This window comes from Papio anubis, chromosome 3, assembly GCF_008728515.1.
Source record: "Papio anubis isolate 15944 chromosome 3, Panubis1.0, whole genome shotgun sequence".
Lineage (NCBI taxonomy): Eukaryota > Metazoa > Chordata > Mammalia > Primates > Cercopithecidae > Papio > Papio anubis.
The window spans coordinates 19,653,603-19,667,348 of NC_044978.1; positions in this window are offsets into that span (position 1 = coordinate 19,653,603).

Genomic DNA, 13,746 nt, shown 5'->3' on the forward strand with positions numbered 1-13,746 from the left:
GATGGAACTGGAGAACTATGTTCCTGGTCTTCGGATGCCTCTCTGTCTTGGTCTTGTTATGGGGAAGGCTGGACCAGATCCCTGGCTTTGTCCTCAGCCCCCAGGGAGTAATGAATTCCTTTGTTTTCCTTATGTCTTAAAGTTAGCCAGATGTTCACAGATAGGCCAGTGCTTAAATTTACACAGGCAATTGCTGATATCCTCCAGGAAATATTGGCTTTTACTGGTTCTCATATTTCTGCCACAGTTATCTCTGGTCACCTCCAGACATTCTTGGTCACCATATGCACGCCCTAACACACATAAAATGTCCAAACATCCGTTTTCAATGCTGAGTTAATTTTTCCACACGTTTTCTAGGGGGCTTTGAAGGATAAGCCTGTGTATCTCCTTAATTCCACCTCTCTTCCCAAACTTCAACCTCCGCCCTACGGGTTCAAGAGATTCTCCTGTCTCAGCCTTCCGAGTAGCTGAGATTACAGGCGCCCACCACCAAGTCCCACTAATTTTTGTATTTTTAGTAGAGACAGAGTTTTGCCATGTTGACCAGGCTGATCTCAAACTCCTGACCTCAGGTGATCCACCCACCTCAGCTTCCCAAAGTCCTGGGATTACAGGCGTGAGCCACTGCACCTGGCCATTTATCATTTCTTTGTGTTGGGAACATTCAATATCCTCCTTCCAGCTATTTGAAAATATGTAATATATAATAGCTAACTTTAGTCATTATATATTCAGGCCTAATTTATCTCCACTCACCTGACTCCTTCTTATTGTCCTAATCCCTGGACCTCATAACTCATTTTAACTTTTCCCTTTCTGAGCCTCCACTGACATGCACTCCACTGCTGTCACCACCATGAGAACCCTGCCTTTGTTCACCTTTGTTCTTCAGGACAAGTAAACTCATCTCAGAGGCCTCAAGCTATTGGGCCCTGAACTGCTTCCCTATGTGACAGACTGCGTACACACCCGTGTGCCCCTTCCCATCATACCTGCACGTGTTCATGTGTGCACGTGCACACACTTCACACATTTTCAACCCAGCACTTCACTGCAGCCAGAGGCAGGTAAGAAGGAGAAAGAAGTGCTGACAGGTTGGTGATTCATTCTGATTTTTCTCAGAAACAGTCACTATATCAAGAGAACTGATCTTATAATGGCAGAACCCATCATCCTACAACACACATGAAATCTCCCTATCACCTCTCACGTCCTGCATGGCACAGCATGTGGACAGAAACGTCCTCTCATCCAAAGACAGTTCTTTGTCTTGGTTCTGACACTCCTCTCCTCAAGTTTAATGACATTCTAGAGGCAGTAGTGAGGGTGGGATTCAGAGCCAGATTCAAAACTTATTTCTGCTAGAGGCCATCTGCCGCCACTCTGTCACACTCTCCTAAATGGCTGAACTCTATAATCGCTGCTCCAGCAGTCTGAGAAGGGCCTTGGATCTCTGAGCTCCTGGCTGACCTGGCATCTGGCAGTGTGCGTGGCTCAGTGGCTGCTTTCTTATGTAACATCAGCCCCGCCCAACCTCGCTGTAAATCCTCTTTCCCAGCATTTGCAGGGTCACAAGAGTCTGGACTCTAGGTATTATTTAACTAAATGGTAGAAATCCTTTTGAACTCTCCGTGTAAATCACTTCTTTCTACTTATTTGCTGTGCTTCTCTGAGTGCCTCGTGACCTCTTTATCACCACCTGTTGAAGGAAATGTTAGATCCAGATATGGATGGAAGGTGGACTCAATTGGTTTTTACTTTTATGAGAATATTGTGCAAATAAAATCTTCCTTGTTCTTACTACTCAGGAATTTAATTTCACCAATTATAAAAGGGCTTACTTTGTAATCTGTTCTTAAACTGAGTGGGAACAAATCCTATTGTGGTATGGAGTTACATTCTCTTCTTACCCAGTAAGCAATCAATTCATAGAAATGAATAGGGCGTATTTATCCTGATCAGTTTCTCTGATCTAATAACCCTGGGTCTATTTCTACTTCATACTGCACTGTGTATTAAATTTAAGATAAATAGCTGGAAAAATGTGTAAGGATAAGAAAATATGGACAGTGATTCCAGATATTTCTCATAATTCCCCCATGCCCGCCTGTGTGTTGCGTTGTTTTTCTGCAGACCAGCTGATTAGGGCTTCTCGAAGTTCCACAGGATGTTCTTTATGTTAATTGGTAACTAGGTAATTGCGTGTCTCATCAGGATTCCTACCAGTGAACAGTAGTGCACTAATTCTAATGAGTAGAAAAGTTGGCCAGGAAAAAAATAGACATTTGTTTTTATAAAAATATCCCTCATCTTGATATTGGTACATCTTGACTCGCCAGAAAGTAATGTTTCTCAGTGAAGCAAAGCAATCATCCTTTTGTAAAGTTCAAGTAATAATCTTCAGATGAAAGCCAAAAAAGTACTTAAAAATTTAGTGAATAATCCTGAAGCACTTATGTTATTAAAAGTGTCTTTCCGATTAAGACTAGCTCTGAAACACAGACCTAAGGTATCCTATTTTGTAGCTGGCGTAACTCTCAATTCATCACTCCTTAAAGAAATCTCCCTCATGACTGATCAGCTGAACAAAATAATTTTCCTTTTTTTCTTTATTACATTTTAATTAATCAGATGATAAGGTTTGGACACACAGAAGAAGCAGAAAGCCAGTCACTTTGCAGTGATTCAACTTTCTTTATTGGGGTTGCAATAGTCAAGGAAATACCATGCTCCAAAGAGAACACAAAAGTGAACAAAAATGGTTCCTGTCCTGAAGGACTTCACCTTTTTGGAGACTGCATCAGATATGCAGCGAATAACTAATATAAACAGAAAGTAGTAACTACCAGTAATAAATGCCTTCGTTGATAAAGAGATAAAATCTTAGTGAAATTCAAGGGAAAGCATAACATACTTCTGACTGGGAGGAATCAGGAGAACCTTGTGAAGAAAAAGATAATTTCAGATAGTCTGTGAATGGTAGATAAGATTTGAACAGATAAATGTAAGGAAGAAAGACTTTCCCAGAAAGAGACTCAATGTCAACTAAGAGGGCATGGTCATAAGGGCAAGGCTGCACTTGACCGGACTCTGGAATGTGATGCAGGCAGCATGAGGAACAACGCTGGGCATCATCACCTGGAGCTGGCTCAGAGACCTTGAATGCCTGTGTGCAAGCTCCGGCCCTACCACTTGGACAGTGTGGACTCACTAAGAAGTGAGTGGAACTGACAGACCCCAGCTTTAGAATGATGAATGGAGAAAAAGTGGAGGCAAGAGGGCAGTTCAGGAGGCTGCTGATGAGGTCTGACCTAGGTTAGTGGCAGCAAGGGTGGTTCACCAGGAAGGGTTGTAAGAGAGATTTCTAAGATGGCATCATCAGGGACCCCACAACAGATGGTTTCTGGCGCAACAGAGAGGGAGGAGCCAGCCGGGTGCAGTGGCTCACGCCTGTAATCCCAGCACTTTGGGAGGACAAGTTGGGTGGATCGCAAGGTCAGGAGTTCGAGACTAGCCTGATCAACATGGTGAAACCCCGTTTCTACTAAAAATACAAAAATTACCTGGGCATGGTGGCATGCATCTGTAATCCCAGCTACTGAGGAGGCTGAGACAGGAGAATCACTTGAACCTGGGAGGTGGAGGTTGCAGTAAGCCAAGATCACTCCATTGCACCCAGCCTGGGCAACAGAGTGAGACTCCATCTCAAAAAAAAAAAAAAAAAAAAGAGAGAGAGGGAAGAGCCAAAAATTTATCAGAGATTTTAAGTGTGGATGACTAAGAGAATGATAGCACCATTAGCAGAAATAGGGAGGAGAACATAAAGGAAAGAGAATGTTGGGAACAATTATAAGTTATTACTGTGATTTTTAAAAATCCATTTTAGCTACTTAAGAGTGACATAGATATATTTATAAACATGGGATTTGACAGAAATGTTTTCTTTCTCCCAGTACATTTGGGATTATTAAATATCTTCTTGTCCTTGGATTTCTTCACATGGCAGGACTTTCAAGGCCTGCTGAAATAGAAAAATATGCAATGGCATTTTGTATAGTGAAAATACAATACAAAAACACTGAGTTTTCTAGCACTTAAAAGTAGACTTCTGTTGGAAATGGAGGCTTAACATCTTGATAACTTGACATGATAATTACTAGAAAGTCTCATTGTTGTTCAGAAGTCCCCAAACCAGTGAAGAGAGGGGAATTGGAAATACAGGTTGAGCAAACAAGGAGAAATGAAATAGTTTAGGATGCTTTGAGCTTGGTAGTCAGTAGGAGAAAACCCAACTCAAATGACTTAAACGATATTAGAATTTTTTTTTTTAATCTCACATAACAAGAACTCTGAAAGTAAAGAGTTTTCCCGATTGGCAAACTCATCAGCATAATTAAGTACCAAGGTTTTCCTCCAGCCTTCACAGTCTCATTTTCTCCTTAGTCTTTCAACTAGGTTCCCTTATGGTGTCCAGATGGCCAAAGCACCTACAGGTGTTGTCTGATCACACCCGCCATTTAGAAATGAAAACACAAAAGGACTATTTTTGCTTCTTCTTGTTTGTTTGTTTGTTTGTCTCATTTTGTTTTAAGGAAGGAAAATTTTTCTCTTAAGTATGCCAGGCAGACTTCCCCTCCAATCTCATTGATGAGCACTGAGTGAAATGCTCTTCCCTAAATTGGTCACTGGCTTACACCAACCATAGTAAACACCCTGTGGTTAGGGCCAGTCTTCCCTGAAATCAATAGCTACTAAAAGGGGCAGGCTGAGTGCTCTGGCTCACTCCTGTAATCCCAGCACTTTGGGAGGCAGGTAGATCTCTTGAGGCCGGGAATTTGAGACCAGCTGGGGCAACATAGCAAGAACCCCATCTCTACAGAAAACACAAAACTTAGCTGGGCATGGTGGCATGTGCCTGTAGTCCCAGCTACTTGGCAGCTGAGATGGGAGGATTGCTTGAGCCTGGGAGGTCGAGGCTGCAGGGAGCCAAGAGACAGAGCAAGACCCTGTAAAAAAAAAAAAAAAAAAAAGCGGTTATATGAGGGCTTACACGAGGAAGGGGTACAGGAGGGATGAATGCATTTGGGGAGCAACAAGTGATATATCTACAATCCCAACAGTAGACGAGAGAGAGAAAAAGAGCGTGACCACAGGAGTACACCAAAAGAGAAAATAATCACCTTGAGAGTGAATTTAGGGGTGGATTTTTTTTAACATTTCATATCAATGAATTCAGAAATTGAGAACAATCTGCTCCTATTTTTTGTCACTGTTTCAAGGGATTTTCGTAGCCATAGAAATGAGGACTGATTGGCACAAAGTTCCTGGGCTCTCCAGCCACAGTCGTCATTTGGAAGAGAATTCTAAGTCACCAGAGAGCTAACACTTATTCTTGGGAGAATGTGAGAGCAAACCCTCCTTACACTGCCAAACTGGCACAGGATAGTGCAGCCACTCTGCAAATGAATGGTGCACAAAAAACAGGCCGAGGGAGAAAGCTTGAAGTTCTAAAAGCCCTCTTGAGGGAAGAGGGAAGGCAGTTCCTGGGAACTGTGAACTAATGCCGTCAGAAAGTGGAATCATTGATCTCTATCATGAATGACTAATGATTGTGATGGTGTGGTTTAGAACAGAAGTGCAGCTTCTACGGCCTGAAGAACTACCGGCCTTGTCTCCTGTAATGTTCCATTTCTACTTGCTTAATAAAAGCATCCCAATAAATTAGACCATCTCACGTTTGTTTAAACTTGTACATTTCTGATTCATGAAGTATTTACCCATGAATCCAATTATCATTTTCATTTGCCATGCCTCTAAGACTTTTTTTACTCAATTAAGGATGGCTGATACATGTATAAGGTTTGGGTAAGATAAATACTATGTATGCAGCTGAGCTGTTGGTATCTTCATGTCAAAGCACCCAGGATTTTTGGCATGCCTGTTTGATGGATTCATGCATTTGCTGTCACTAGGTAATATGAAAGCTTTGAAAAGTTCATGCTAAAGTATCCAAATCCAACTGAATCACCACCTGTCCTTGACCAGCAAGTTAATAGACCACCCTTTCCTGGATTCCCAACTCACTAGGCCGTATATGAGCACTACCGCAGCCAGGTAGTCAAGGACACCTCGGTCTATTCTTTGGCTGTACCATTCTCCATTCTCCTCTATTCATGTTCTTGCAAATCAATAGGAATTATTTATTGGTATACCAAAATCATAATATGCTACTATGGCAAATAATAATGGTGGTGATGATGAGGATGATTAAAGTGATCATTCATTCAACAAATGTTATTGATCACCTTCTAATGCATATGTGAGGTACTATTCTGGTTTCTGGAGATGCAGGAATGAACAAGGCAAAGTCCCTACCCTTATGGAGCTTATGATCCAGTCAGCACTGCCAGTAAACACATAACCAATTGAGAAAGATAACTCTAGGAAGAAATAAGTAATGTAACAAAATAAATCAGTACAGTGGTGTATAAAGTTATTATATACATATGTTGTGTGTGTGTCTCTTCCCCCTCCATACATACACACACAACACACATAAACTTGTATAGAAATTATTACTAAAATTTTTATTACAGATACACTTGCATCCATTCAGAAACCTCCTCTGCATTGGCCGCAATTCAAGATTATTTTACAACAATAACAAGTTGCATCAGAACAAGGGCATCAAATCTAACAATTCTTTAATTCATTCAACAAATATTGACTATGGTATGCAACATACCAGGCAGACTCTGTTCTGGGCACTGGAGATATGGCCTCTAACAAAAGAAAGTTCCTTCCCCATGTAGCTAAAATTCTGGGGGGAGAAAATAGGCAATAAGGAAATATGCAACTCTATAGTATATTGGATGGTAGTAAGTGCTAAGGTGAAAAATAGTGCAGGGTAAAGAGAAAAGGAAGTATGGCAGGTGGGGCCAAGTCTGTGTTTCATGTAGGGGTCTTTGTATGAAGGCCTCAATAAGAACAAGTGTAAAATCCCTAGAGGGACAGTGCTTGGGTTTCTCTAGGAACAGCAAGGATCCAGTATAGTTAGTGAGCAGGGAGCCAAAGGAGCAAAGGCAGGGGAGTCGAGGCAGCGCTTGCAGGATCTCATCAGCAATATTAAGAATTGTGGCTCTAATTTGAGATGGGAAGCCTCTGGAGGCTTTCGAGCATGTGAATACATGATCTAGGAAATCTGCGAGATGGGAAACTTAAGTACTACCTTAAAGTCCAAGGATTAAAATGAAATTGCACGGGGTAACAACCCTAAAGACTTGCCTTCATTCGACTGGCCCCAGTAGGGGATAGCACCTCCTTCTTGGAGCCCAGTTGCTTTGTACCACAGCATCTTCAGCCTGTGTTCTCTGCAGAGTCTGACCAGGAGTAGTTTACTCCACTCATTTCTACACTTTGGCAATGCACCCTGGAGTGGATATACTTTCGGCAGCTCATGATCTAAACTCCTCCTGTCTTTGAGGAATCTCCCACCCCATGAGACAGAGTCTGCCTCTCACTCTAGAAGCTGAAAAAGCTTAATACTCTACCAGCTTCCCTTGCAACTGAGACATGGCTCCACAAATAAGATGATAACCTCCTTAGAGGTGGAATAGGAGAGCAGGGGCCACACAGCATCCATCCTTTTGAGGGGGATCAGTGGTAGCACTCCACTGCTCCAGGACCAGCATTGACAGAGAATCTGCCATCCATGCTGGCATATGTGATGATGGCGGTACAAGTTGCTGGGTGTATATGCAGCCACTTAGGCTGTGTGTTGTTCTGGTTATCTATTGCTGAACAACAAACCTTCCTTATACTCTCAGATTCTGTGGGACAGGAATTTGGACAAAACACAATAAGGATGACTTGTTGTTTCATGATAGCTGGCCTCTTGGATGAAACTCTAAAATGTCTAGAGGCGACTCCAATAAGTCTGGGGATTAGAGTCATCTGGAGACTTCATATGTCTGGGGCTGCGCTGGGATGACTCAAACAACTAGAAACTCACTGAACATTTCTTTCTATCTGTAATCATAGACCTTCTCCTTATTGTCTCTGTGCAAAACTAGGGAGAAGCTGGACCTTGTATGTGGTGACTCAGAGCTCTGAGAGCAAGTGACCTAGCCTGGGAAGTCACATAGCATCATATCTGCTATAATGTATTTTTCAAAACAATCACAATGCCTATCAAAATACCAATGACATTCTTTACAGAAATAGGAAAAACAATCCTAAAATCTCTATGGAATTGCAAAAGATCCAGAATAGCCAAGAAATCCTGAGGGAAAAGAACAAAGTTGGAGGTATCACATTAGCACACCTTAAAATATACCATAAAACTGCAGTAACCAAAACAGCATGTTACTGGAATAAATACAAACACATAGACCATTGGAACAGAATAGAGAACCCAGAAATTAACCTACATATCTGCAGCCAACTGATTTTTGACAAAGGTGCCAAGAACAATCATTGGGGAAAGGGCACCCTCTTCAGTAAATGATGCTGGGAAAACTGGATATTCATATTCAGAAGAATAAAATTAGACCCCCACTTTTGCCCTGTACAAAAATTAACTCAAAATGATTCTAAACCTAACTATAAGACCGAAGACTATAAAACTACTAAAAGAAAACATAAGGGAAATGCTTCAGAACATTGGTCTGGGAAAGGATTTTATGAATAAGACCTCAAAGGCACTAACAACAAAAGCAACAATAAACAAATGGGAGTATATGAAACTAAAATATTTCCACATAGCTAAAGAAACAATCAACAGAGTGAACAGACAACCTACAGAATGGAAGAAAATATTTGCAAATTTCCAACAGGGGATTCACATCCAGAATGTATGAGGAACTCAAGCATCTCAACAGCAAAAACCAATCCAAGTTAAAAATGAGCAAACGATCTGAACAGACATTTCTCTAAAGAAGATATACATAAGGCAAAGAAATATATGAAAGTGCTCAGCATCACTAATCATCAAGGAAATGCAAATCAAAACCACAATGAAGCATCATCTCATTCCAGTTAGTATGGCTATTATCAAAAAGATAAAAAATAACAGATGCTGAAGAAGATGTAGAGAAAATGGAATTTTATATACTGTAGGTGGAAATGTAAACTCATACATAGTACAACCACTATGGAGAACAGTGTGGAGGTTCCTCAAAAAACTGCAAATAGAACTACCATATGATCCAGCAATCCCACTACTGGACATTTATCCAAAAAAGGAAATCAGTATATGGAAGAGACATCTGCCTCCCAATGTTTATTGTAACACTGTTCACAATAGTCAAGAAATGGAATCAACCTAGGTATTCAACAACAGATGTATAGATAGAGAAAATAGTGGTGAATATACTCAACGGAGTACTTTTCAGCCATAAAAAGAATTAAATCCTGTCATTTGTGGCAATATGGATGGAACTGGGGGACATTATGTTATGTGAAATAAGCCAGGAACAGAAAGTTAAACTCTGCATCTTCTCACTCATATGCGGAAGCTAAAAAAAAAGTTTATCCCATAGAAGTAAAAAGTACAACAAAGGATACTCAAGGTTGGAAAGGGTAGGAGGAAGCGGGGGATGGAAATAGATTTGTTAAAGGATACAAAATTGCAGGTAGATAGGAGTTCTATACCACTGTAGGATGACAATAGTTATACGGTTTCGAGTAGTCAGAGGGAGGATATTGAATGTTCCCAACACAGAAATGATAAATGTTTGAGATGATGGATATGCTAATTACCGATCACTACACATTATGTGTATCAAAACATTACTATGGAACCCCATGAATATGTACAATTATTATGTCATTTTAATAAAATAAAATTTTAAAAATTAGACAAGTTTTTTTAAAACAGCCACAAGCTCACTCAATTCAAGGGAGGAGGACAGAGACTCCACCTCTTGATGGGAAGAGTGTCAAAGAATTTGCAACCATGTTTTAAAATCACTACAAGTGTCTTTATTAAACCATGGGCCATCCTTAGAAATTCTGTGAGCTACTCAATATCCTTTAAGAACTCTTTCTCTGATTAAATTATCCAGAGTTCATTTCTTTTACTTGCCTCTAATAACTCTGATTAGCAAAAATACCAGCCTCACCTGAAGAATTATCCTGCCAGAAAATTCAATAAAATACGATATATCCTAACGAACTAGAAGCTATGGACCATAGCCAATCTCCTCATTCCTAGAAGGCAAGCCCTGGCATCAGGGCCAACTGCACACCTTCTACATATTGCTAAACCCAGCCCCCTTATTCTATTGCTAGTACTGTTTCCCATCTTCATCCCTCATCTTCTCTTACTTCCCTGTCTATAATCTCATCCAAGTCAGCTAATCCGCCATGTTTGCCGTCTACTTGAAACTCTCCTTGCTTGGCCAGCCATACAATGCTCTGGAGAACCTGCCACCTGCTCACCTCCTTCCCTATCCTTATCTCAGTCTCTCTAGTCACATCTCTCCTGCCCCAGCCATAAACTTTCCACTCTTTATCTCTAGTTTTTTTGTTTGTTTGTTTTTGCTTCAGGAACAAAAAACAGCTCAAATACTCTTGTGCTTCTTCCCTCTGTGTCTTTGCTAAAGGAAATCCCTCCATTTGCAATACCTTTCTTCCCCACTTTCTCTTCCAACCTCCCCTTACAAATTTCTGGCTAATTCCTACTCATTCTGGATCACCTCTCTGGAATCCTTCCCTTCTGTCCTATATGAGTTGGTGCCTCTCCTTCTTTGAGTATCTCTGGGGCTACAGTTAGCATATTGTATCTGTTCATAAATCTGCCCTTCTTGCTTGTGCATCTATGAAGATAAGAGATGGACCTTGAGCATCTATGCATCCTCAGTATCAGGATTAATATTAGCTCACTGTAAATAAATTTTGGCTAGATAAGTGAAAGAAATAGGCAGTGGGTTTTGTGTCTGTTTGGATTTGCACTCATTTCTCCAAAACTCTGATGTTTAAACAAACACAGATCACAACAAAACCACCAAAACCCAAAAGTCCATTGAATCTTACTTGTTTCAATATGGAAAGACATTATTTAATAAATAATAGCAGACAGAGAGTTTAGTAAACAGTGGCATCTCCTTATATGGTAACACTTCTGCTACATGGAGTATTTATAACATTTCACTGACTTTCTACTGTGCTCTTGAAAAGACTTGAATTCTCAAATCCAAAGCATTTCAGCTTCCATTGCCATCCCTGAAATCAGTTCATGGTTTTTGTAACCATAGAACCTTGGCTCTATGAAAAGTGTGAGATGTGTATGTGTATGTGTGTGTCCCTCTTCTCTGATCCAGCATTTTCACTGCTTCAGTTACTATTAGAGAGAAAAAAATATCTAGAAGTCCCTCCAAATCTGAAACCTCCATCCATCTTCACTATGTCAGACTACATAAGCCTCACTAGAGCTGTCAAAGGACAATTTCTCAGACTGCTAAGTCTAAGGGCACACACACGGGCAAGTCAGATCAAACAACAGGGGAAAAAAAGGAAACTAAGAGTAGATGCTGCTGCCTATTTTGGCTATTCATGAAATCTAAAATTTAAGAATTTTCTGTATAAAATACATTTGGCCAGGCGTGGTGGCTTACATCTGTAATCCCAGCATTTTGGGAGGCTGAGGCAGGCAGATTGCTTGAGTTCAGGAGTTCAAGACCAGCCTAGGCAACATGCGGAAACCCTGTCTTTACAAAAAAATACAAAAATTAATTGGGTATGGTGGCGTGCACCTGTGGTCCCAGCTACTCAGGAGGCTGAGCTGGGAGGATCACTTGAGCCCAGGAAGCAGAGGTTGCAGTGAGCCAAGAGTGCACCATTGCATTCTAGCCTGAGTGACAGAGCCAGACTCTGTCTCAACAACAACAACAAAAGGAACATTTTACAGGGAGACTCAGGTGTTTAAATCTCACCTATCTATAGATTTATTATTTGTGAATAGTTTCCCACTTAGATGGCTCATGTTTTGTCTGGAAATAGCACCTTGCCATTACTTCATACATTTCAAGAATATCTGTCTTAAGGATCAGTGAGCAAATACAACCATCAAACATCATGAGCTCCCCAGAATATTAGAGGTATAAAACGCCAAACTTGATGGTGGCCATTAATATAAAATGCTGGGAAACACGCTACATTTGTTTGTTTCTTTGTGTGTTTGCTTTCCAGTGAAGTATAAACATCAAATATCAGGGGAGAAATGTACTGATTCACCAGGTTTAAATCTTTCAGAGGCTAAAATACACTTCCAATATTTTCCCATGTAGCTATTTTAGACCATAGACTGGACTTGTGCCTAATCATACAATCAGATTGCTTCAACTACCCAGATACATGTGGGCAAAAATAGTAATTCCTCACCAAGTTATTATTAGTTTTTCCTGCCTGAATCATGGCTGAGACCTATTTGTTTTTAGAAGGGATATTGACATAATTAAATTATAACCAATTTGATATTTCCTTCCTAGCTGGTGCCTCTATTAGCAGCTTCTACTTGGAAATCCTCTCCTAAATGAAGTTTCCTTTCCTAAGCCTTGTCAGTTTCTGTGTGAAACTTGAGCCTTTAAGGAAGCCAGACCTACAGTGTATGTTACCGAACATGCTTTCTATTATAAAAACGTTGGTATTGTGATAGTTACTACTGTCTTTTAGAGCTTTAACATTAAAGCCAATCACCCAGCAGAATAAGAGATTGTGCAAAGGTGAGAATTTCATATTACATAAAACGTTAGAATCAGAATGGTCAGGTTGATAGTGATAACATAACGATGCCCTTTATCTAACAGTGAGCACGAAATATGGGGATCACTACATAAATATGAAGTGTGTGTGTGGAATCAGAGTGACCACTTGGGAAGTTGTATTTCACTTGGTTTGATACAATCGTCATTGTGTCAATCCTAAGCCACCTGAAATCATTTTGATTAGTGGATGTAATATAACTATTAATTTGAAGTATAGTTATAATAACAAAAAGTGCTTCGTTATTTAGAAGGTATGAGTTGGGTGGTACTTTTAAAACAGCATTTGGTGCTTCCCTAGTTCAGGTTTAACATGAATTAGTGGCCCAATTAGCCCTTTGTTATGAAGTAGGTCTTTGTGAAAATCAGGCCAAATTTAAAATGTGTGTGTGTGTGCACACACAGGAGTGCCAGCAAAAATCATACAATTGAGTCAATCTCAGAGATTTCATGAGTTTTATTAAGCAAATACTATAAATTCTTGGACCACATGAAGAGAATAGTAATCATCTAGTTATTCTGGTTGCTGCTTCCAGTCTCAACTCACAGAATGTATTCTTGCAAGGGAGTCATCCAAGGCCCAGGAGGACTTGACTTTCCTCCTGCCCGCAAGGCACATCACTCGCAGCCTGAGGACCAGACCTGTGGACAGCAGGGAGAGAAGGGGAAATGGGTTTGGCTTTGTCAGTTTTTCATTTCCTTTTATTCCCACCCACCCCCCGATTCCTAATCCCTCTGTTTTCACCAACTCCCTATCCTGTACCCCATTTCTTCTGGGTCTCATGCTTATTCAGGTGTTCAGCAAATCTCCAGTTGACTTTGATAACTTATTAAGCAAGATCAAAGTAACATCTCTGATGGTGGAATTTCAGGCAGATGGTGATGGGCAATTGGACTCAGGACAGGTGATTGGAGCTAATTTGAGAAGGGAGTTTTGAGCCCTTATCCCTCCCAATCTATCTACCCTTAGGTTCTAAGAGTG